This window comes from Rhea pennata, chromosome 12, assembly GCF_028389875.1.
Source record: "Rhea pennata isolate bPtePen1 chromosome 12, bPtePen1.pri, whole genome shotgun sequence".
In the NCBI taxonomy this organism is placed as follows: domain Eukaryota; kingdom Metazoa; phylum Chordata; class Aves; order Rheiformes; family Rheidae; genus Rhea; species Rhea pennata.
The window spans coordinates 22,368,865-22,395,186 of NC_084674.1; the positions used below are offsets into that span (position 1 = coordinate 22,368,865).

Below are 26,322 nucleotides of genomic sequence, written 5' to 3' on the forward strand. Positions count from 1 at the left end.
GTAAAACACTTAAGGAAGCTCTCATTATCCTGAAATTTTGTCTTTTAAATTAAAGTATGAGGAATAACCACCAAATAACCCGATTTATTCTTTAAGAACCCTAGAGCTAGCACTTTCAGTACTAACAAGCCTGAAGTAATTAAATGGACAGATCACAGACAATGCAAAGAAACAAAAAGCAGGTACCATCCAGTTCTTTTTAAGAGCTCCCAATGAAAGAGACCCAACAATCTGCATCAGTGCTGTTACAATCCATGATTTGACCGCAAGACACTCAGGGCTTTATGATTTTCTCCCTGAAGGAAACAACTTTCTTACCTAGGAGGAAACAGCCCTGAACTCCAGTCAGTACTTTAAGCAGTTAAAGGAGGACTCTAGAAACAGTCTAAGGGTGCTCCACCTTGCCCTGAACTTTCTCTGCCCTATTCTGTAGGTTTATTTATTCCAAACTTCTCCCCACCCTTACCAACCTCTTCCTACCAACTGTGCTCCTCACTTCCCTCCCTCACCCATCAGGCCACCTCACCTGTCCCCTTACCAAGTGGTCTCCTTTCCTTTTCATTTATCCAAACCTTCCTAAATAAACCTACACCCCATATTTAAGCAGCTACTGATACTAACATGCCCACACGGTGCCATTACCTATGTTATGCAGCCAAGTATTCTGCTCTTTTCTTCCTTCGTCTTTTATCATTTCAAATTACAAACTTTCTGAATTTATACAAGGTAGAGCAAAAAGGATTGCTTCAGGCACAACCATAGCCAACATTAATAGAGCATTTTTCTCCTGAAAACTTGTGTCAAATTCAGGCAATCACGTGAGAACATCAGTTGTCTTTAAAAAGTTTTTAAAAAACAAAAAACCAAAAAGCCACAGATGCATTAAAAAAGCACAAAGTTATCACCAAAACACACACAAAGGATTCAGGAAGAAAACAAATGCCTTCTTTTCAAGTTTACATATCTTTAATCCTTTTTCTTCCAGTTTTGGTTCCTCGTGATTGGAACAGCAAAAATCACCAGCTGTGATGCTGTGGCCATTTCAAGCCGAGGTTTGGCAGTCATATGGCAACAACTATGGCAGCAAATACCATAGGGAAGAATCACACAATGAAAATGTTTTCTTCTACCACCTGTGTCTTTCACCAGAATGCAACATCCCCAGTTTTCTCCTCTGCCCTTTCAAGCCTATTTCTTCTGCTTTATAATAAAGCATAAACAGAATGTAAAAGGGCGCACATGAGTAATTAGGAAACCAACTGTACTTTGCAAAGAACATAATAGGATTTAGGAAAACAGTAGCATTCCTTGTTAAACAATCACTTGCTCCTTTTGTGTGTGGTTTGGGGTTTACTGGAAAAATTCAGCAAAGCATCTTACAGAACAGCAGCTGATCACCAGCACAGGCACAAAACACAGACACGTAGAACAGGCCTTACTCACAGGGACAACAGATGAACTCCCTTCACTTTTTTCTGTGGGCTATCAAAGGAAAAAGAGCAATACTTCAATTATTGTGGACTTGCTAAAGGAAAATAAATTTTTCATTCTGTCCCCCAAAACCTTATGTAACAACTAAACTCACAGTTAACAGAGAGAATCAACATTAGAAAGCAAAATTCAGAAGAAAATTGGCAATCTTTGCTCATCTGCATCTCTGCCAAGACTTGAATAAAAACTCTGTGTAAGAAAAAAGCCCTCACAAAAGGCTGAATTGAAAAGAAAGCTTAGAAAAGGCATAAGAGAAGGAAAGGAAGCACAATGCTATAGGCACAAAAGAGTTTTCATATCTGAGATTCAACACCTTGATTCATTAAGGTATCTACTCTACAAGTGCAATTTATTTCAAGATGTCTCATTACCTGCACAAAGAGGGACATAAATACAATTCCTTCTGTAACATTGCTGCTGCCAAAGTCAATCCTGATTTTTCCCTCCCTACAGTTATACATGCAACAGCTATACAAGACAGTTTTCCCTAAAGGGATAAGAAAGAATCATAAGCCTTAGTCATTCCTTGAGACATAAAGGAGAGCTGCTTCTGCTTCAGGAGGGAGATCCTGATTTTGCAATTGATGACTTGCAGGGAAACAGGAGCCAAGCGATGAAACTTGACACCTTAGATAATCAGACCTTGACAGGGGAAACTAGCTTCAAGACCCAGGGAAGTGAAATCTGTATTATGTTTCCAACTGACTTCAGACTTCTTGTGGATAAAAAAAAGTGGTACTAAGGGCATTTCAACGCTGTTCATACATGTTTGCATACCACTGTCTTATACTGTTTTGTTCAGAGCATCTTATTTTAGATGTCTCACTTTTTATGCAAATAAACAAGAGGTCACTAATGCGTGGCCTTTCATCTAAGGAGGGTTGTCTGCCTTCACCAGGACCTGCAGTTGCCTGTGCCCCCTCGGGACTGCATACATGGCTGATCTGGGACCTGAAGTTCTCCACACGTGCCTTGTGCATGTCTGGTCTGTCTACCACAACACATTAATAGTTGTTAATCTAGACTAACTTCAGCCTTGACTTGTCCTTACTCCAGATTCCAGCACTTTGATAGGGCTATGTCCATGCTAACTGCTCTTTACAGTGTTTTCCTCAATGAAGGAGATGAGGGAACACTGAGGAACAAAGATCCTGAAAGGTAAACCTGATCAAGTACTCCATGAAATATTTCACACTGCAAGGCAACAGTGTCTAGATCTGCATTTAAATACTGACCTAATATTAAAATCCTTTCCGTAGAGGTGTGCTTTTCAAACCCTCTGTCGCATGCTGTGGCTCCTGGAATTAAGACATGGAAGCCCTGATATTTCAGGACACACCTCCACCTTTTTGGGTGAATTTTATCATAGCTTGTTTCAGACAAACCACCGGTCCAGAGAAGAGTTTTAAACTAAGGTTATAAACAGTAGATCATATATCAGTAAGAAGCAGCGACCAAGGCCACCAGAGAGTGTGCGGAGAACGGAGCACATATTCCATTCTTGCACTCTATGCTACACTTAAAGATCTCACTAATAAAAAACAAATTGCAAAGCTTTAAACAATAATTTGAAAGCAGTAAATTACTTCATGCTATACACCCTTACAATGTAGCAACCTATTCTGAAATTCAAGTTGATCAGCAAGTAGTCATAGCATGTTCTGCAGCTCACATGCTCTGTGGATGAGCCCTTCAGAACAGCCGTGGCTCCAAATCAGTAACACTTGAGTAAATTCAACCATTGCAGACACAGGTGTGCTGTCTCTGCTGTCTTTGCAGTTCATTCTACTTGCCCTGCAGCTGAACTTAATTTATTAATATATAACAATAAGGAAAGATTTCCTCTAGAGACAGCAGTGTACTTAAAACAATGAGTATCTGGTATTATTTTCATCTTAGGAAAACAAAGCAATCACATAACAGCTCTTCTGGTTTCCAGATACCTTATCCACCAAAACACACTGCATCTTATTGGGCTCACAGAAGATAAACACTCAAATCAGCCACAGCATCAGTGCAACCAGTATTTCCTCACTTGCAGTGTTAAACAAGACATGAATCACAACTCCGAATAAAAGAACAGTATACTACTCCCAAATACGTTGTGGACCAGAGACCAAATCCAGTCTCCAACCTTCCTAACTCTTCAAGTCACAATAGCTCGAAATACACAAACCTGGATACACTGATCTTATCCCGAGGCGAAAACATTCTGTTAGAGAGAGGGCTGAGACCTTAGTGTGGGTATCTTAGCTAACCACAACCAGTCCCAGGAGATAACAGCGATAACCGAGTAGTACAAGCCACTCTTCTCTTCAGCGTAGCACGAACACGCTCGCATCGACCTTGCTCTCCTATCACTCCCACAAAGCAGCCTCCCCCTCAGATATGTATACGTTCGCTAACAAGTGCTCAGATAAAGGCTGTCACCACCTTTACGAGACTGGACCCCTCCCTTATTACTGTGCTAACAGCGTATTTAGCTGGAGAGTTAGGAAAAGATGACCCCAGCCTTCTGCATCTCTTGTGTGACAACTCAAAGAGGAGGAATTTCCTCCCATCAACTTACACCTAAGGTAACAACAACTGTAGCTTAGTTAGTAGCTTAGGTGCTTTTCTGAATCACAGCTAAAATTTTTAGCATTTTACAGAGTAAAGCTTGGAGCCAGGGAAGTGATGTACAGATTAAAATATACACATGTGAAAACAATGCCCCATTCATTAATGCTCTTTTATAATTAAATTTGGATACCCCTGTGCCATGGTGTTACAAGTACTAAATGACTTGAAGCTCCTCCAAAGTATGGAGTTAGCAGTATACATGAGCTTTTCTCTTCACAATTACAATATATCATAGTTTCAATGCAGCTTGTTAGATTCATATTAACATCTACATCACATATTCAGTATCAGCAATTTATCCAGCTTCTCAGAAAACACAGCTATTACTGAAACCTGAGCTAAGATTCATAAGCCTATGAAATGTTTCCAGGCTCTGAGCACCAGCTCTGTATTCATGTCAGAGCATGAGAAAATAAATTTTTGGAATGACTTTGTCCATCATGGCACAACATAAGATGTAAAATTATAATTCCATGGTGTAGAGTGAAAAGTTCTAACCAAGGGTTTCTTTACTGATTTCCTTTTTGCTGATGTTTTTGCAACCTCTTCAATTAAGTATTTTCCTAACTTTCTTCTAATGAGGCAATAAACCAAAAAGCAGTACATTTCCTGGCAACAAATCACTACCTGGAAGGACTCAATTTCCTGAGGTTTTTCAGTGGCTGTAACTAAAATCCACATGATGCTTTTGCCAAAAATCAGAATGTTACTGGTATTTAAAAAGAGATTAAATTCAAATGATAATTATTTCTAATGCCAAAAGAAGTGTACCTCAGCCTGAAAAGACAGTTAAGAGATCAGAGGGTATTCAGTCACATCGCCCTGAGCAGGACAACACTCCAGTCAACCTGCTTAAATTCATTAGGACTTACTTTTTATCAGAGGGGACTATTGACAACATCCACAAATTGTGCCCTATAGACCATAAAAGACCGTTTAACCAAACTCTATTTCCACATAGTAGATGTAATATCCTGAAGAGGTGAGTAGTAAGCCCCTGCAAAATTTTAGCAACCCGCAACCACATTTTACATGTTTCTATTCCTTAGTTTCTATCAGGTAAAAACAAGTTAAAAGCATACCTCATATTCTCAATATCCACATGGAATACTGTACTAAAATTCCACTAAAGTTTCTTTAAAGTGCCCCCAACCAACCATCACTTTCTGCTCCTCCAACATTGCAGTCACATAGCAAGTTTCCAAAATTTCTGCCCACTATGTAAAAACAGATGGAAATAGAAAAACAGACTTTCAAAATGGCACTCAAGCACATCAACATCTTAAGTACAATAAATTTGATTTAGCACTCTCTAGAAGGCTGTGTAGCATCTTCCCTTAGGAGTAGACCTCATACTCTGAATGAAAATCCACACAGGCTAGGGCTTCTGGGCAATTAAACATTTAAACACTATCGGACAAGAGGCAAACAATAGAATTACAGCATATCTAGAGCACAACAGACATCAAAACTACACCAACTAGTTAGAGTGGCTTAGTCATATACCTAGTCCAGCGCTTCATAGTAACTCAAGTTTTTTGTGTCTTGGTATTTGCTGCATACTATGAATCTTTTCAATTAATGTGCGTTGAAGTGGGTGGAATACATACTCCCCGGGGAAATCCATTATAACCTATCATAAATTAAGCTTTACCACCTACTATACCATCAAGTTTCTGCTGTGCCTACACATTTGTTCACTGCAAATATTTAATTTGTTTCTTACTAAGGCACTTCAACTTGAAAACCATACTTTTTCTAAAACTAGATAAGCACCTCAAAGGAGTTCATTTCAGAAGAATCAGTCATATTCTTACATTTTCAGCTCGTGATGACTATACTCACTGTGCTGCAAACCACAGCACAGGTTTCTATCTTTGTTAGGTTCTCTTGTAAATTAGTAATTATTTGTATACCTTTCCTGAGGATGTAAAGAAGAATTAAAAGTTAAAATCACAAATTTATGATAAAATTTTATAATTCAAGCAACACATATTAAACCATTTGTAAGAGCAACTTGCATAACCAATATATTTACATTTGAAAGCCTCAAAGCACACAAAACATTTCCTTTCTGAGTATCTTGACATTTTGATTTTTGTATAGAGGCAAGAAGAATTGCCTCTATATAATTTTACTAATTAAAAATAAATTCACTCAAAGCTTGTTGGAGAGCTGATAGCACAGATTTGTCTAGTTAGGTCAAAACAGGCCTCCTACTAATCGTAGCTTACAGATTAACAAAGTAATGAAGGTCATAAAAGTTCTTCTCAGGCATATTTCATTTCTCCTGAAAGGCATCAAGTTGTATTTCTATGAGACACAGGTTGGAGTAATGCAACCTGAAAAAGAGCCGTAGAAGCCCCTCACCACAGCATCCTGCTTACACCCATCAGCCCTCACCCAGAGCCACTACCCCTAAGAGTTAGTCAAAGGCTAAAGCTTTAATCAGGCAGGAGTATGTTAAAGCCACCTGCAAATCTCAACACATGATTCTGGGCTCATAAAAGAAAATCTTTTTGATATGAGATAATGAGATACAAGGTAGACATGACCCTCATTTTCTATTTTTTTTTCTTCCTTTTTTTTTTTTTTTTTTAATTCCAGACTTAAATTTCTGAACAGGAAGAGCATTTGTAAATTCTTTCTTCCCCCCATTTTCACACAGCTAGAGCCAGAACTCAGTTCATGAAAAGAGCAAGCCTGATCCTGAAAACATTTACTACTTGAAGTTTGGTACCTACAGCTGGATCAGTGGGATAGGCCACTCAGCCCTTTGACCAGCTCGAAGACCCTCACCTAGATACACATTTACAAATACACTTAACTTGAATGCAGCAAAAGGTTCCACTGCAGTATATGTGACTACATGCATGGTTGCACCTTTGTAAGTACTTACATATAGCATACTTATACACCATACTTGGTTGCACATGGTCTAAAGAGACAGATACCAAATGCAAATTGAACCACTTCAAGCCAACATGTGTCTGCAATCTAATTTAATGAAATTGTTTTAAGTGAGGCAGCTTCTTGCCTGCCAGAATCAGTATAATAGCTCCCAGCTGACAGAAGGGAGAAGTTTTGCTAACTTCCTCCTACTCTGTGCTCCACTCATCCTACATCTCTAAGTCACAGAAATCCTTCATCAAGCCTACACAATTCAAAAACAAGGCAGAAAGTTGACCATGTCTTTTGGGGATAGTTTTCTGACATTTTAACAAGTCCAATTCATGCATGGAGTACTCCAGCAAACCTCAGAGTTGGCAGAAGGTACCTAGCAAGAACAAGTGGGCAGGAAGACAAGAACAAGGAGCTGGGGGGGAGGATCTGAGTCCTCAGTACAGCAGCAGCAAGCTGTTGAGTCTGTTCGCCCTGTGTTAAGAAACCATGCTGACAGTAGGCAGATAGTTAGCAGCTTTTCTTATGCTTCGCAAAAGCCCCCCACCAGTTAAGTCATGCTCAAGATGTTTACGTATCCACAACAGAGATCTGCACCTACACAAGGTACAAGTCAGCTCACCTCCGCTGGTGGAAGTTCTGTGTGCACAGAAACAGCTCTTCAGCTCTGCTCACTCTTTCTGGCTATCCTTAATCAAGTCAAATGAAATGGATTTTATGCATATTTCTTATCAAATAATGTAATTTTCTCTTCATAGATTTAGATTCTTTTTTCCCATCCCCCAAAGAGGCTTAAGAAGGTATTCTCATCATTTGCTTTAAGCAACATACTCTGCCTCTAGTTAACAGGAAGGAACAAGGTCCTCCACAGGACCTTGCACCACACTCACACCACCAAAAGTTCAGTTTTGTTCATTCCTTGGAGGGAAAAAAAATAAAAAAATAAAAAAAAACATGGGTAGTGAAAGTATCTAAAAAACACAAAGAATTTTTATGATTTTTGCAAAGCTCCTAGGGTTTTTCAGTGCTATCATCTCAGTTCTTTAGGTACCTGAAAAAGCATTCAAACTTTGTACTTTTTTTTTTAAACAAACAAATGAAGTGCAGTCTAGGAATGTTGTTACACCTTGAGCATAAAGCAGTTGCTTTTTAGCTGCGTTCTTCTGTGCTTTAAGTCACACATGCAGATTGAGCTGTTATCTCTCGTATGGTTATTGCATGAGTATAAGACAAGCCTTTCCCCCTCCTGCTTTTACAAAGCAGAAAAACAAAGCCTACAATTTATTGTAACTAAGAAGTGCAAGAGAAGCATCCCCAGAAGTAAGACAAAGTACCTGTGTCCCTGTTTACTCTTACTTCTCTAGATAATAAAACAAATGAAATCTCACAAGGAGAATAGAGATTTTATCCAGGAGAATTCAACTGCAACAACTCAAAAAACTGTTTCTTTCCACTTACATGAAAGCTGTAATTATTTTCTCAGCAGAAAGCCAAATGCCATGGTTTTGAGGGCATGCCATCTTCAGGGAAGTGCTCCAAAATGCAGTGTTTACCTGATGCTGCTCAGAAGGCCAAACAAAGCGGGAACTCCACCACAACTACCTTTAAGCAGCTTTATAGAACATTTACTTCTAGGTCTACTATAACAAGCTATAAAGTGGTGTAGGAAAACAAAGATATGTTTTTAAATAACTGTGCTTTAAGATGAACCTGCAATGAAAAAATACCCCCAATAATATTCTGGGTGAACTAAGCAATATCTGCCTGCTTTGGAAGTGCAATCCTATACAACCTGAAAAGGAAATTACTGAAGGAACATACATTTCCTCTTTGTAATTCAGGGTTTTTTTCCCCCTTCCTGGATATAAATGAACTAGTGCAGTGCATCTGGATTTTGATCTCCCCTTCTCTAAAGGGCAACTGCCAATACAGAGGTTGATGCCAGGGCACCACTAATCCAGTTTGTTCTATTCACAAAACATCCCCAATAGCGATACTTAGTGCTTCTACTGCACAGTGCATTCAGCTACACTTGAACACAGAAGAAGGCCATATGGAGACACTGGTCAACTTGAATCATGTCCAGGGCTTTAAAGTATCCATCCTTGAGGATGAAGATACAAAAATAATTAACACAGAACAAAGTTTCTGAAACCCTTTGGTTGCTGTGAAGGTGTTCTGAGCCTGTACTTTTTCCTAAAAGGTTAACAGAAAAACACACTCAACTAGACCAGGAATAGCTTTCACTCTTCCACTCCAGACCTACTCAAAACCAGCATGTTTGGATAAGTGTAGATCACCTCCTCCTCCTCTATAGGATTTACATCACTGTCATCCTCCCTATAACCAGCTAATAAAATCTTCCCTGCCACTCCAAATCTGTATGCCAAATATCTGTGCTTTCCTTCAGCCGAAAGTAGCGTAAAAAGTCTTGCCTCCAAACACATTTGTCCTTAGCAATACCGTGAAGTCTGCTGTACTGACAGCACAAGAAAAAACACGCTAGTTAACATTAGCACATCTGAGCTGTTCTTGCATTTCCCCTCCTGGGATGAAAAACACAGGCCCCCTTTTATCCCAAGAAGGACCAGTGCTGAATCCTATTTAATATCAGATTGGAAAAACAAACTGCACTGGTCTAGGAGAGGATGGCCCCTAAAAAAGTTATCAACATGCATTCGTGTATTCTGTTGTAGGTCATAAAATATGTAATTAAAACACGCATACAGCAGGTTTCCAAAAGCAAAAGGGAGTCCAGACCAGCACTAGCTTGGGAAGACGTGTAAGTGAGCGTACTGGAAGTGGAGTTTACCTTTGAAGAGGTGTGAGGTCAGATCACCGATAACCAGAAACACGGGTGTGACTTCACACATCCTTCAGAGGGGAGGAAGCGAGAGGCCTCGCACTAGAGCGCAGCTGGCACAAGGCTCCCCGCTTGCCTTAAAAAGCAGCTCATCTACAGCCTCTTCCAAACACATGGAGCAGAACCCCCAAAAAGTAGCTATTGCAACAAGAGACATAACAGAGACCACTGAATTACACTAGCACAGTTATAAATAAATCAGATACACTACAGATTTTTTTCAGGAAATGGGCGATGGTATTAGAAGCACTACAGCCAGCACTACAGCAATGTGTCTCCATGCAAACCTGTTGGCAAAGCAGCCCTGCCACAGATAAGTTTTCTTCTTCAGTTTTGCTATCAACCTCAGTTTATTTTTATACACAGTTAAAACCTTAGAAAAAGAATCAATTTGTTCCTGCTTCCTAAAAACTAAATTTTCTCCCTGTATCTTTATTCCTTTATCAGGTTTTAAATTGCAATGTCGAATCCTGCTCTTCACCTAGCTACCAAGAGCAGTAAACAAGTAACAAGAGTTTGGCTCGGCCGGTGTTTGGTAAGCTCAGCAGAGAGCTACTGCTCTATCCCTCCCGCCCCCAAACCAGCTTTCTCACCATTAGGCTACGTGGGGAAGAGAAGAACCTCAACCTCCTTCCAGCGCTCCACAGCTCGACACCTGTGCCGTGAGCCCGGACACAATAAAGCCTCGTCCTGTGCTGCATTTTCCCTGTTTGGGACTACAAAACACAGCTACTCAGGGCAGGCTGTTCAATCTTCCATTCCACCCTCCCGTGCAAATATACACAACGCGTAGTTTCGTTCCTAATGTTTGCTTTCGTTTTACAGGTTTACTAGCACTTACTGTGCACATTGCCTTGTTCCACCAATACTGTGCTCAGCTTTTGACGCCAATGCATACTGTACTGAGAAAAATAAATCCCACTAAACAGCTATCATAACAAAATAAGCCTCTAAAGAGTATACACACGAGCACACGCAAGTGAAAAGGTAAAGCGAGATGCCTGGAAGACGTGAAAACAACGAACAACACTATGAATCATAAACTCAACAAGGAAAAATACCCAAGCAGAAAAGAATTAATACTTGAGAAGTAAATGCTAGTTCGAAACACTAACTGGCAAAAGCAAGCTGTTCATTTGGACTGATCAAGCTATTCGTTAATATTACACAGTGGTCAGTGAAACTAGGATTCAGGCACTCCTGTGGCCTCTTCAATGCTCTACACACTAGGTCATAGAGAGACACATTTTTCTTTTTGCAGACAAAGTCTTATCCCAGTTAGAGCTTGGGAATGATCCACGTTATTATTAACACGTTCTGATAGCACAGCTAAAGCTGACCGGAAAAAAAAATGCTAATACCTTTGCTGCTTAGATCAGATAAATAACTGTTCACATCACCTAAGGGGGAAAAAAGGGGGGGAGGTTCAGACAAACTGAAACCAGAAGTTTCATCTCAATCTCAAATCACGAAACTAGAGTTTAGTTATCTGAAAAATAACTGGGCTCTTTATCCCAGGCCAGGAAGGTCCAGGTGCTTCAGCTCTTGCTGCTTTGCCTTCTACACCCTGCTCAGGAGCTCCAGAGTTACAATACCCACATACAATATCCTCATGTCTTACCATTGCAACAGGTATCATCTTTTGCCAGAATTTCCTGACTGCTAGAGCTCAACATCTTTCAGTAGCAGCCATGTTTAGCAGAATTGAAGACCTCAGCTGATTGCAGGATAATTATAGAGACTCTGATTCCTCTCAGGTGAGCAGCTAAAGCACAAGGTACCACCAGCTGGGGCTATGTGACAGCTTACATTCATTGACTTGATGGTCTCCAGCTTGTTCTCATTGATTAATGATTGAGCACTGATGTGCTCTGCTGCAAGCCAAAAAGGGATTTTGAGAAAAGCCTTCTTACAATGCCGCTGTACATAGAAGAACTCCACAGAAATGCGAATTGGCTCTGTGTGTTTGCTCTCTATATATTGTCTCTGTTCTGTGAACAAATAGGATTTCAATTTTCTGAAGCTTGCCTGAACACCACAAAATCCAAATGGAGTTATTTTAAAGGGAAGCTTAAAAAGAAAGCAAGAAACCAGAAATAGAAGTTTGTATTCCTTCACAGCACAGCTCTTCCTTCAGTAGTTGCAACCAACTAGGAATAGGACTGTGGTCAGCAAGAAAATTGCATCAATACATAAACTTCCTTGTTCTACCAACATGCTCTCTTTGCAAAGTGAAGCTATCTTAAGGGGAAGTAGCACGCTCATTGCTCAAAACTAACGCTGGCAGCTGGCATGTTGAAACCCAATGTAAGGGTGTGCGCAGTAAATACTGTAGTCTTTTTTTTTAATGCAAATTCTCCCCCCCCCCCAAAAAAAAAATAGATTAAACATAAGTTATTACTGCAGTCTAGTATGTTCAAAATATCTCAGTCGGCTCCACATCCCCACCAAAGGAGGTAAGGAGGAGGGGTATTACTAAGATCTTAAAAGATTTGGGGATTTTTTTTTTTATTTGTAGCCCAGATTTTCAATCTTTTGGGAACCTAGATTACATTTGAATGTATTCTATACAAACATGTGGAATGGATGTTTTGCTCCTCCTTTTTATTATTATTCTTTTTAAAATAAAAGTGAGCTGCTTGTGTAATTACTTTCCCAAGGGTCAAGATTTTAAAACATCAAACACCACAAGAATTGGCAAAGGTCTAGGTTGGTGTCTCAACAAAACTGGTTTAAAGGCGTTAGGAAACTATTTTTTTACCTCGTTTGTAAATGAATTGTGTATGCCAGTTCCTTCAAATGTGCAAAACTGCAAAGTGATTGAGATGTAAAGCATATCTCAATTGAATCTGAAATACTTAGATTCACATCTGATAACCAAAACTGCACTCCAATAAGTTGCTTATACAAATATGGAGCAATTTGCACGCTTACATCTGACATCAGAATCTGCATTAGAACCTTCAACTGACTTATGCAGCTTATCCTTCAGGGAAAAACAAAACAAAACTAACCCAGAAAGAGCCATCGTCTTATTTAAGTTCTACTGTGCGCTGAACATGATGCAACTGGAACAAAATAAAGTTAAATGCAAAGATTACAGCTCCTCCTAGATGTCGCGCCCGAACATATCGTCCCACCTGCGGACAATCTTCTGACCCAGTTACAGCTCTCTGCGGGCACCGTGGCTTGCTCAAGTGCGACATGCACAGAAGCAAACCCTTAAAAAGAAGGAAAGACCAGCTCAGCTGCAGATCACAATGAACGCCATGCTGACTAATACAAAGAAGAAACCCTTCCGTAGTCGATAGCAAAACTAAAATAATCTGCAAAGATAAGCAGTAGCGATTAATTTATTTCACTATGGAAAGAACTTCACAGACTTTGGGAAAGGGCAGCCAATTTCTGTTTCACTTGGACACGAGTCCAAATGCATGTGGCAGCCAGACCTTGGCGTGACTAAATTCAGTACCCATCCTCGGATACCCAAAAAAGCTCACGTCCCTGAAGCGGAAAAGTATGAAAAACTGGAGGAAAAGCCTAATACCGAAAACAAAGAACATTTTGACCTCAACCTTAAAAATAAATAAATAAATGACAACACGTAATGATCAAAATATTTCAGAGAGAGAATCTGCACAGTAGACCACAGGCTCGTGCAGAAGGGGCTGGGTGGAAACCCCCGTCGCTGTTCGATCGCTGCCAGACCTGTCTTTCCACACCCCCATGACTTCTAGAAAAGAGGAAACGAGAGCGGGCGTTTGGAGGTTAGCCTTGGGAAAGAGTCCCGTTACACAGCGGGGCCTGCGAAGCAGAAGCTGGCAGTAACTGCCAGGCTTCTTTGCTGCTCTGAAGCGATGCTTCTGCATAAATGAGCATCTTTGTATAAATCAGTTATCTGCCATTAGCATCAAAATCAGGTTCCCTTCTTCAGTGTACCAACTCCGGCAAGATACAGTGGTTTAACTCACAAAAGGTGATTAGACAGTTTTGGAAATTTTTTCATACCAGTCTAGCTCCGAAATCTTCAGGGAACTAGTTTTTACCCTCCACTATCAATTTTTCACTTACATTTTGCTGCAGAAATTTTAGTTGCTAACTTTTCTTCTTAACGTACGCTCACCAAACGGCTTGCAGTCGTACCACCCTTCAACGTCGCCGTGCCGCGTGCCACAAACCGAGTAGCCTCAGGCAGAGCAAGTATTTTTAATGGGAGAATTCAAGAGAAAATCCAGCTGGCAGGAGTCACTAGCAGCTCAGCAGGCAGCACTTCTCTCCTGACAAGGAAATGTGAAAGTAAAAAGGATAGTACTCAAGATTCAAATCCAGCGTGCTTTACCGTTTACCCGGAAGGTGACAGGGAGCACTGCTAAATGCTGTTCAACAGTAACCGGTTTTCACCCCTTCTCGACTCCACTGCCTGTAAAACGTGCTGATAGAGCCTTTGGAGCTGCACTAAGACCTGCGCTGATGAAAGGCGGTTTCTAACTGTAAAAGCGTTACCATATAGGTCGCAGAGATTTAAAGCAAAATTACAGAAAATCGTCAGTCGCCAGCAGAGTTTCGATACCTGGGAACACCTCCGGATGCTAAAGCCATGCCTCTGAGTTCATAAAGATTCTCCATTTTATATCCTATGGAGCAAATTTTTACATCTTTACTTAATCCTAATTCAAGTCCTAATTGCTCCCCGGCTCACTGAGCAAAGACGCGAGGCTCAGATCTGTCCCGGCCCGGCGCACATCTCACAGTCCGAGACGTAAGAGGCTATCTGTTGCGGAAAGACTGGTGTTCGAGCGATAGTCTGAAAAACTGAAATGCAATAGCACTTAACAAGTGGCTCGGTGCAACATTACGCAGTAAGGTCACAAACCAAAATGGGCGCTCTCCGGCCACTTACGCGCCATTAAAAACCCCACGAACATGAAATTAAATGAAATACGTTATAAAGCACTTTCTGTTTTGCTGAACTTCACTGGAAGTACTGAAATGAGGAAAATTGCTTGGCTGCAGTTGGTTTCTGCTTTTTCTCTCTCTGACTAGTTTTAGTTTTGCTTTTGTCGCACAACGTTCATGAATTGCTCATGCATATAAAGTTCCATTTTGCAGACTGCCTCAGATTTCCGCGTTACAGCAGCGAACGTAGGTTTAAATGGGGGTCCTTGTGCAATGCATTTCCAGCATTACCGTCTATTGGACGACATTCAGTGCCAAAGCAAGATTTTCTTTTTCTGTTTTTTTTTGAGTTAAAAAAGCACAGTGCAACAGATGTAAAAAGATGTATCTGTATGAAGAACTACATAGCTTAAATTCTCGCGGGAGTAAGGAGGGGGGACCGGAGAGTCCTCCATCGGATGCTTTCCCCCCAGCTGCGCTCGTTGCTGTAGCTCCAGGAGCGCTCAGGTGTTGGCGATTTCGTTTTTAAACAAACTGCTTCAAACGCTCCATATATTTCATTTACAGCCTTTCACCTCCGGCGTCGGGCAGAGCCCCTCAGGTTGTCTCGGGGGCGCTTTGGGAGGCGCCGGGGACGCCCTCGGCTCGGCTCCGCGGAGCGGGGCCAGCGTGGGGGGACGGGACGGGAAGGCGCCGAGTTCCGCGGCGGCCGCAGCCAGGGCGCAGGGAGCGCGCGCGGGGCGGAGCGGAGCGCGGGGCGGTGCGGAGCGGAGCGCGGGGCCGGGCGCGGCGGCAGGTGAGCGCGGGGCCGCGGCTGCGCCCGGGGGCGGAGCGCGGGGCCGGGCGGCGGCGGGCGCTCGCTGCGCCCTCCCTCCCGCCTCCCTCCCTGCCTCCTTCCCTCGGTGCCTGCTCGCTCGCTCCCTCCCGGGGCAGCGCCCGAAACTCGGCGCCGCCGCAGCCGCGCCGCGCCGCCGGCAGCTCCGCGGGAAGCGGGTGAGTGAGCGGCGGTACCTGCCGCGGCGCGGGCCGCTCCCCGGCCCGGCGGTTCCTCGTTCCGGCTGAACGAGGAAGCGCCGCGGCGAGCAGCGGGGCCGGGCTGGGCCGTGCCGGGCCGTGCCGCGGGGGCTCTGCCGCCGGCCGCGCCTCCGCGCCGCGCTCCGGAGTGGGGCGGTGGGGAGCGGGGCCGCGGTCACGCGTGAAAGCCGGCGGCGGCGGGGAAGCTCCGCGGCGGAGGTGGGCGAAAGGCCGCCGCGGGGGCGGAGGGGACGGGACGGGGAGGCGAGGCTGCGGCGCGGCGATCCGGGCGGCTGAGAGCAGCGTGGGGCTGGCGCCTCGCAGAAGCGCGGAGCCGGAGTGCCGCAGCTCGCCCGCCCCGGCCGTCCCGCGGCGCGGAGCCGCGTCCCGCGGGGTCGGACCGGGAGCGCGGGCAGCTCCTGCGGGCACGCCGGGCCGGCCTCTCCCCTGGAAAACAACAACAACCCCCCCCCCCCCCCGGCTTTCGTTTGCTCGCCGGAGGGTCTGCTTCCCTCCGCAGTGTGAAACACGAGGTGGAGCGGGGCATCCCGCGGGTCCCCGGACGCTTGTTTCGGGCCGCTGCGCCGTTCCCGTGGGCATCCCGCGGCTGGGGCGGAGCAGGGAGCGGGAGGCTGCGCGGGGGGCTGTCGCGCTGGGTTTAAACGCAGGGGTAACCCGCTCCGCGGCCCGTCTCTTGGCAGCGGTGATGCTTCGGGATAGAGAGGAGGCCCTGGAGAAGACAGGCTTGGGGCGATCCCCCCTTCTGCTGCGTCTTACCCTCGCTTCAGAGATTAACGCAAAGCCCAGAGCGTAGTGTTTCACATCTCTCCAGATGTCCCGTGTCAGGACGCTGGATGCTCCTGTCGTCTGGCCGCTTTTCAGCCGCGTTCGGGTCTTGGCCCTGCGAAGCCAGCGGGTCGCCTGGCCCGGCCTGCTGCCCGTCGCCGTCCCCATCGCCCTGGAGGGTGTAATCCAACAAAAGTGGCGTAGCCGTCCGAGTGAGGGGCTCGAGGTGCTGCCTAAGTGGCTAAGCAGTAATTCATAAACATCTTAAAAAGTGTATATGCAGTATTTCCTGTTTAATGTAGTTCCTGAAAATGGTTGTTTTTGGTTTTTTAAGAGTTGATGTTTAGTCTTCTGGCTGATGGATTTTTCTGTTACCTCTGCTACTGTGGGAACCTGCGAATATTGAGGGAAGCGACAAACGTAATATTTTGCAGGGCATAGCTTAAAGGATTTTATTTTTTTTTAAGAAAAGTTTTATTCCCTTGCTTTGAGTGTCACGTTTAAAAGCTGAAAAATCTTTCTTATTAAAACAACAACTCTGTGCTCCTCTTTAGAAGTGATTAAGTGCTAGCATTTTTTGCAATTTTTTTTTGACCTAGGTTATTTGATTATAAAACTTATCATTTGCGGAGTTACCTCTTTCTAAAGTAGAATATAGTAAACCTCTGAAGAAGCTGAGGTATGATCTTCAGAATAAAATGCACAACTCTTGAAACCAGGGCAATCTTAAATTTGAAACACGTTACAAGATGTTTTATTAGGCATTGCTTTTATGGCTTTATATAAAGCTAAACATAACAGAACTAAGCGTTAGCAATACTTCCAATGTTTCATCCTAAATCTGGTAATTCAGATTTGGATGTGAGGGAATTGCTGCCACTCAGTGGCTGATGTAAAAGTATAAAAACCTATAATCGGTTACACTGCCAGGGTGTATGTGCAGTTATTGAGCACATCATTAAGATAATTCTGTCTGATGAATCCACGTGAGATGGTTGACCAGAAACTGAACAGTAACTCATTCTCTTTCTTTTTTAAATTATTTTTTCCCATTTTGTGTTTCATGAAACATAAGCCATCTCTTTTTTTGCACGTAATTATGAGCGGGGCTATAATTTATTACTGAATGGGAAAGTGAAGTAGCATATATAGCAATATAATAAATTTGACTTTTTGACCAACAGCATAGTTGAAAAGATCTCCTCTAAGGAAAGAATTCCTTTTAAACTAGAAACTGTTTCTAAACTAGAAAATTTGTGAAGTTTCATAGGTATTCCTTTAAAGAAGAGCTTTAGTGATCTTCCAAAGAAAACTTGGCTATTTGAGTGTATAGATTAAGGAAATATCCATAAAACCTGGAAAGGTGATATCTTTTATGAAAGTAACTGATTTCCTGGGGGGAAAAACTGCACGCTTTCAGGCCTCTGGGTCTGTTTTCATGTCTGAAATGTACAGTCAGTGGAGTTAATCTCAAACCGAGCGCTTGGGAGGCCGGATGGCTGCCGCTGCCCGTCCGTGCCCGCTGCCGCCGGAGGGGCTTGGGGGCCCGGCGGCGGGCTCCGCGCTCCGCTCCCGCGCGCGTGGGTACGTCGGCACTAGCTTCGGGCCAGCTGGTAGCGTCTACGGCGAAGCTGCGGCGTCGTGAGCCGGAGCCCGCGTGGTGTAAATGCCTCGGTGGGGGCTCTCGCCGGGGAGGCGCCTGCCGGTTTTGGGTTCACTGACCGAGGTATTTAAGTTCCCTAGAGGTAGCTCAGGTGTGCCTCGTCGTGCCTCTCGTCCTCTGTCCCCGTCGTTAAACGTACGGAGTTAGTATTTCCCTCGCTGTGAGAAGGAGGGAGGGAAAGCGGAGTAGGCGAGGGATCGAGGCGTCTGTTGGAGATGAGTCCGGGCCGAGCGTAAAAGATGCCGAGAAGGGGTTTGCCGGCGGGGCCTGGGGGCTGGCTGACTTCGCGGAGAACCGATGTTCGCCGCTGAGAAAGGTGGCCGGATTTCTACCCGGCCGTTGTCCCCGCGTTGAGGGCGCTGCTCCACCGTCGATGCCGGGTCCCGCCCGAAGGGCCTCTCGGCTTCCCCCGAAGCTTCCTCGCCCGGCGTGCCGCGAGGCGTCGTTTGGGGCGGCCAAACTTCTGAGGGGGGCAGGATGTGTGCTTGCTATCTCCTACCCTTTGAGGCAAACATCAGATTATTTATATACGTGTACATATATGTATGTATATAAAATAAATTTTCTTTAAAGTAACACCTCTCTCTATGCCCCAGAACAGGATCATTTTGAATTCTGAGGTGCTGCCCTTTGAGAACAAACCGATATGCAACATAAATTCCTATCCTGTTATTTCTGGTACTTTTCCTTAGACCTGTGGGCAGAATATGGTCTTGCCTGGTTGAAATGTAACCAGGCAGTGTCACTTGTCCCCTTTGGTGGCAAGAGTGGAGGTGAGAGCGCTTCAAGGAGTCTAGGACTAGGTCAAGATATCATTATGCTGGGTGTTATGTGCATCTGTGGCAGAGACCCAACTAAAACAGGTCTTCCCAAACAGCTTAGGAAGGGTGCCCCTCTTTTTGAAGTGCAGATGCTCAGAAGTCCTTTCTGCTTCACTAGGAGGCCCAGAAGTTGTCTGAGATGTCCAAAACAGTATCGTGTTTCTCATCTTCTGGGTGGCTGAAAACCTTTGAAATGTGAATGAGCAGCTTTGATTTGCAGTAGGCCTCTGTAGTCTCCAAAATGATTTAAATATTCCCGGCCTTGGTTTAATCCTGGCCACCTGTAATAAATGCAGTGTATCTCGAAACACACACAGTAGATCTAAACTTCTGTCCCAGTTTGTTCCTCATCCCTAAGCTATGAAGTCATGCGTGTTACTGATTGGGAGCTGAAAGCCTCGGCCTGGGTTGATTCAGCCTGGTTGTTTGTTGTGTGATGGTTTTATAATGATGTTTTTAGAGGTTTTTTTTTAGCACTCTTTAAGTGTCCAGTTACCTTTGGAGCTATTGAAAACCTCTTTTTCCTCAATGCCTACTTATTGGAGCTAAATGAAAACCCCTTTTGTGTGTATGTTGAGTTTTACTCTTCATCATATACCCTGGTTTCTTGAGGAAGTGCATTTTAAGCTTTTCAGTGTTTTTTTCTTTTTGTTTTTTTTCCTAAGGGTCATGTTAAATCTGTGTTTTTAGTCAGTAGTGTTTTGTTCCTCATCCTGCTAATGACATCTGATTTATTTCAGTGCATTTGGTGTGTCCACGTTCAGTGTAGGCATAGCTTCAGGGAAGAAGTGTTTCTGGTTGTGAGATTGGATTTCTCTCTCTGATAGTTCAGTTCTTAACTTCTAGCCAGATTTTGTTTAAGCTAGATTTAAATGCTTGAAGATAGGTACTTGACAAGGTGATCCAGAATGCCTAGCTGCCAAACTCAAGGTTAAGCTTGGCTTCTGCAGGTTGCCTTTTCCTGAGAAAATAGGCTGTGGGTACAAAGGTGGTTTAGATAAGCTATTGCTAACACTGTTTGGTGTGTCTCAGCTATACTTTCTAGGAGAAAGAAGGGTTGGATATTGCTTGAACAAGGGAGGAATTTTATTAAAAGGAACAGTCCGTCTTTCCCCCAAAACCATCTGTGTGAAAACTTGGTAAGAATTTAGGAAGTGTGGTTCAGAGTAGCAAGTAGGGCCCCCTGCATGCTTTGGACTTGTGTTCTCAGGAGAAAATTAAGATGGAGATGGACATTGGGCAATAACCTTGAAAGACTGTCATTTCAGTAATGTGACACAAGTGCTCTGAACGTTTTTGTCTCAAGATTCTCAAGATACATTTTGTAATGCCTGCAGTGGACTTTATGTTTTGCTGGCCCAGCTAAGTAACCAAAACAAGGAATATTTTGTACCCCGCTGACTTGGGTAGTGCCTGTTGCGCTGGAGAACTCAGTGCTGTGCTGGCTGAAGAGGCCAGTCGTGTGTCAGAACAATTTACTGGAAGGCTCTTGCAAAAGCACCATTTATTTCTCCTTATTGTAAAAATTATATTTAATGTTTTTGCCTGCAATAGGCAGCACAGAGCGTTATGCTTTGTATCAAGCAGAGTACTCTCAGGATCTTTGTTTTTGATGGGGAGCTCTGATCCATTCACAGATTAAAGAAAAAAAATACTGCGGTAAGATCTGAAACCCTCCAAGTCATACAAGCATCTCCATGTGCAGGGGTAGGTTTGATACTTTCAGTAGTGATATCTGTCTTCTCAAAGGTTGCAAGACCTCTTTCTTGAAAAAACACTTTTTTAGTACAGTTTCGTGCAGTCGCTGTGTGATGATAATGATTGCATCTTTTTCACATCCAGCGTGCTGATCCGTTAATGCTGTGTCTGTGTTGACCTTTGAGTTGCTCGGTAAGGTTTAGCTGCTTGGCGATATATCCATTGACCGAGGGCTGTTGCCTTCAGTGAACTCGGCCCTTCTTACGAAGGGCTCAGGAATGCCACGGTGCCCAGGGATGCCTGTTGCCAAATACCCAGAGCAGATCTGTCTGGAAACCATGAGAACTCTCTCACGTTACGTTTGCTTGTGTTCCTCGATGACTGGAGCTGAACTCGTAATTACTGTTTGATGAGCTTATCTTGGCTTCCCTAAGAAGCAGTGCTTTGGGGGCAGGAGCCTCTTAGTGTGCAGGTGGACCGTTCCAGGTAACTTTAGAGTCGAGCTAAGCTTTCACCTTAAGGTTTGTCCAGCATTGCTTTGGTCTGAGCCACCAGCACTTGAACCTGTCTTCTGTCCGCTGAGCTGCCAAAGGAGACCCCAGCATCCCCCAGTGTCCTAGGTCCTGAGAGAGCAGCCCCCAAATGAGGGTAGGAAAGCAGGGATGGAGCTGGTGCAGTGCAGCCAGAGCACTTGGGGCCGTGTCACCACGCTCATCACGGGGTGCCACCAGCCCCGTCGTGCTCCTGCTCTCCCAATGCCAGCTTGTCTCTGAAACCTTCGTAACGCAACCCGAGCACCAGCTGGCCAGGCTTGGGGCGGTTGAGGACGTTGAGCTTCTGCTTGTTGTTGCGCTCTGATTTCTGCCCGAGTTTAATTTGCAAATTCTCTATTTCCAGCAGTGCTGCTAGGTTTTCCAAGGCAATCAGAGCTTTGATGTAATCTGTACTGGTGCGTGCCAGATTGGTTTTCTGACCTATTTTGAATGTTGCAATTTGGAATTAATGTTGCTTTTCTTTTCCAGTGGGTGGCAGTTGAGGCAAAGAGTAATGTTTGTTTACTTGGAAGTTTATATTGATATGGATTTAGGGAATGGGATGAGAAGCCAAGGGAGGGCAGAACTTAATGGCTTGTGTCTCTCTTTAGCCTGGATTCCCTTCACTGATTGCATCTCCTGGCTGAGGAAAAGGACAAAGAGTGGACTTCACGTGACCAAAATCTGCTCTTAGTTCCGATTTCCTCTACATCTTGTGTTTTGTTCTGTTTTTTTTTCTCTCTTTTTCCTCCTCGTAGTGGTTAAGAGCTGTGAGCCCAGTCTTTCCATCCCGAGAGCTTTGCCTCGGGTAAACCTAATTGTCAAACTCTGCAGCAGGAGCACCTAACCCTTTGCAGTTGCGTGTTTGGCTTCAGATCTGTATTTAGATTTTGAACATGGTAAGTAGTAGCATTTATTGACGGTTTTCACTGTTTTTCACGTGTATTTTCCTTCCTTTGGATGCTCTTGCCCCTACTGCATTGCCTTACCTTTGTCACCAGGTGCTTGGCATGTTCAAAAAAATATTGTTTGGGTTGAAATGAACCTGTTTTTGGGGGGCAGAGGTTCCTCTGTGGATTTTGAAAGCGCTGCCGTCCAATGGGGAAGATGCTCTTTTACAAAGCAAATCATGACAAGAAGTGTCCAATAATGATTCTTAGAAATTCAGTGTACACTATAACCACGATACCTGTTTCCCTGAATCCCTGAATTGGGATTCAGAAGTGTTTTCAAGCACACTTCTTGTGTGGAGTTAGTGTATAGCTTGCTTGCTGCTGAATTTCAAGTATATGTTATTAAAATACCATACTAGATTCCAAGTGCTGTTTGAGTAAAATACACACCAGTGCATTTAGTGACTATATAAGTAAAGCATAGGTAAAATACATATTTAGCCAATATAAATATATTTTCATGTAAAAATTAATTTCTACATGTATTAAATTAGGTTAAATCTATTTAAGAAAAATTTTGGATGAAGTATGTACGTCAAAGCTGAAAACAAAAGTCAGGCTGAGAATTATGCTTGGATGAAGGAGCAAAATTTGACTTAATTTAGGAATAACTAAATCTGTTTTTTTCGAAGTTATTGAATGATGGTAGTTTTTTTTAAAAAATGAATAATTCTTTTTCTAGGGAGGAACTGGCAGTCATTCTTCTGTAATATTTGATTATGGCTAATTTACCAATTAATCCCTGTCATCTTCCTGCCCCCAAATGAGATTATAGAGGTATTTGATGACTCTAGACCAAAATATGTCTAGTTAAATTGGATAAGGTAATTATTAAAAATACGTTTCAACAGCTTTGCCTTGCCCAAATTGAGTGAGCTTATCCTAGCTTAGCCTTGTCTAAGCATGGGTGGCGTTCCACTTGGCGCCAGTTCTTGCGCCGATGCAGTTAAACCCAAAAGCTTGTGCAAACAGTCACTATAGCTACTTGTAAAAGGGCCCGTTCCCTGTGCGGGTGCCGAACGCTGCTCCTGCTAGAGCAGAGTTCAGCCTGATTGACAGATGAAAATGGTAAAACCCTTTAGTGCTCTAAGGGGAAAAATACCCAGGAAGGCATCCTGCTACCCCTTCTGGCCCCCTACAATAAATTAGGAGAATTAACAGCAGGGCTGCTGCTTCATCTGAGCTTCATCTGCTTGATGCAGAAAATGATTTGGCTTATCAGCAGTACTCTTTGGTTGACCTAAAATAACTTTCAGAGTATTTTTAACTTTAAAAAAACAAGATTTCCATGACATAACATGTATTCAGTTTTGTGGAAGAAGCACAGTCGGATAGAAAATAACTCTTTTCCTGCAAGGCTTTATAGCTGCTTTAATATCTGTGATGTCTCTAGCGCAAGTCAGTCAGTGGGGGAAAAAAAGTCGTTTATTTTCAGTTCCCTAAGCTTGTGTGACCTGCCAGTTACTCAGTTATTAGATAACCATTTACTTGGGGAGAGGGAGCAGAAAAAGATATATCACCTCCATGGAAGTTTGGGAAAAGCCTCTAAATTGATACGAGCATAAGTGTATGAATATTAATGGAATTCTTAGATTCTTGATTTTTAATTTTCTCAAAGATTTCATGCTATCTGCAAACAAATGGAGGCCTTTGTGTGTTATTTCTGGTCTAGATTTTAAAATCTAGATGGTCTCTTTTCCATAAATATTATTTCCTTACTACTTTTCCTTGGTGCTGCCTTCCAGTGAGTAAGTTGATCCTAATACTAAAAAAAAAAAAAAAAAAAAAAAGTTGGAGTGAGCTTCGCAGAAGGGTGTTTTGTTTGCTTAAAGGCAGCCGTGGAGGCTATATGGCTCTGGTTTGAATTAAGAGCTCTCCAGGCGAGGCTATACGCTTGACCGTTCCCAGATACTGTGCTGAGGCAATAGTATTGGCGTCCAAATTCAGCAGAGGGAAAAGCCGTATTTGAGTTTTATCTTAAAAGCACAAATAAGGATGCGAGACTCAAGTAATCAAGCGTTTGCTGTGGGTAGGTGTCCCAGGCAGGCAGAGGATGGGAAAATGTGTCCTTATTCTGATGCCTTTAGTTTCTAGTAGCATCTTGCTGCCTAATGAGCACAAGTTAAAGTGGTCCCAACTTAAAAACGTGCCTGTTTCTCCATGCTTTTGTCGTTTTTCCTGTGGTCCACAGTACTTAACTGGAGCTGTAGCGTGAAGATGAAGAGCGCGCTTAGGATCTTCTGGCCAAGGTCGTCTTTTTGGAAAGCCTCTTTAGATCATTTCCACCTCTGGCCTTGCGCGACCGAGGCCTCTCTCTGTTGGATACCTGAGCAATTTCTGTGCAAGTAGCAGTGCACGGTACTGTAACGGGGCTGGAACAAGGATGAAGTAAACTTTGGCCAAAATCTCAGGGAAAGACCAACAGTCTTGAGACTTTGTGGGTTTTCTGGCACATTCTTTAGGACTTCTTGCTGCTTTATGATGTATTATAAAGTTCCCAAGAGACTTTTTTCCTGGCAGTTGCACTTTAAGTCAAGAATTCACATCTTGTATACACATGCAGGTGTGCTGGTAAGAGGAAAAAAAATGAGCAGTAACTGGGGTAGAGGTTTTCTCTCATTGGGGGAGTAAGCAGGAAAAGGATGTTTGGGGAGGTTTTTTCCTTTTTTATTTAATCCTCCCGCAGATTCCAGGTGCTCGGTACGTATGGTTGGGGTTGCTCGGAGCCCTGCTCTGATAGCCTGACTGCTGCTTTCTGCTGGGAGCTGCCACTGCAAGCCAGACTAGCAACTTCACATCACCTTCGTATTTACCTGAGCTTGTGGTTGGTTAAGCTCGCAAGTCTTTGCTCCCAACTCAGCAGCATTTCTCCTTTCACAATTTCTGAATGCTCATTCTATATACTGAAAAGCTGGAAGGCAAGTTCTAGGCATCGACGAGGAGAAGCCTCGGCCTTTGGAGCGCGGGAGAAGAACACGGGGTTGTGGGCAGTCCCTGGCGTGTGGCTGGCAGAGCCCCAGCTGGAGTCACAAGTTGTTTGCAGAGCAAAGAATTGCGTGTTTGAGGTTGTGGTGGGCTGTTAGCGTGGTCTCTTCAGCAGGCTTCATCTGTCGTGGTGTATCATATTAGTCCTTCCTGGATGTCCCCTTGCGGTATAGAGTTAGCACCCTGGTCACGTGCGTTAGCAACCTGGGTTGGGTAGCGGGAGGTGCAGGGGGCAGACTAAAGCGTAAGATCCTCTGCACTGTGTGTCCATAGGTGCATCTTCCCGGGAGCTCAAACAGTGGAATTGTCATCCTTGCAAATGTCGGGTGAAACGTGACATCAGATGCAGATGACATAAATATGCCAGTGGTTAAAATGTTCGCTTTTATACCTGGGTGACAAGAACTGCCACAAGTCAGTAATTATATCCCTCACAAGCAGTGTATGAGGGAGTAGGCTCGTTGCTTCCGTTCCTTTTGTGCGTGTCCTAGGATCTAGAGGCTAACTGGCTTGGAGAGCAGATAAAAGCGTTTCTAAGCTGGCTCCCAAATCATTTATGTATTGAAGTTGTCCAAGTCACCCCGAACTGGTGTTCTGGAGCGCGACATTAGGAGCCCGGGCAGGCTGTGTGTTTTCAGGTGCTGTTAACTACTGAAAAATATGTAAGCTCTGGCCTTGAAACAGTTCTTAAACAGTTTGGTTGTGTGTTCCTACTGTGCAAATGAAAACATTGCGTTCTTCACAGGTCAGCAGAAAGGGCTGGACCGGTAGCGGGGATGTGGCCGGGCCGTTGCTTCCCCGGCCTTGCAGCAGCGTAAGGGGCGGGCAGCAGCACGGATGGGAGATCGGGGGCCTGAGAGAAGGTCACAGATGAATTTTATCCTGCTAGTAACAGCTGGTACTAATAGTGCTAGAAGTAACCCAATAGGCTAAGCAAAAGGCTATTTTACTTCGTAGCCCAACAAAAAGCCAGAAACCTCTGTACTAATGCTTTGCCTTAAAGCCATTTTCTGTTGCAAAAACAACCAAATTTATCTGCTGCTGTTACGCTTTGGCTTGCCTGCCCGTGCTCAGGTACCATGTAGGCCAGCGTACC

General features: G+C 43.8%; 1 protein-coding gene across 3 annotated transcripts in view; it reads left to right on the forward strand.

Annotated features, from left to right (window-relative positions):
- The first annotated feature begins 15,680 nt into the window (after positions 1-15,680).
- Positions 15,681-26,322, forward strand: part of PRKCD (protein kinase C delta) — a 56,137-nt gene continuing 45,495 nt past the window's right edge. For 2 of the 3 annotated variants that reach the window (XM_062585525.1, XM_062585527.1), the window contains exon 1: positions 15,681-15,766. The gene's annotated coding sequence lies outside the window, so the exon portion shown is untranslated. Of the gene's footprint in view, positions 15,767-22,167; positions 22,188-26,322 lie in introns of those variants that run through there. The other variant, XM_062585526.1, reaches the window with a different exon arrangement.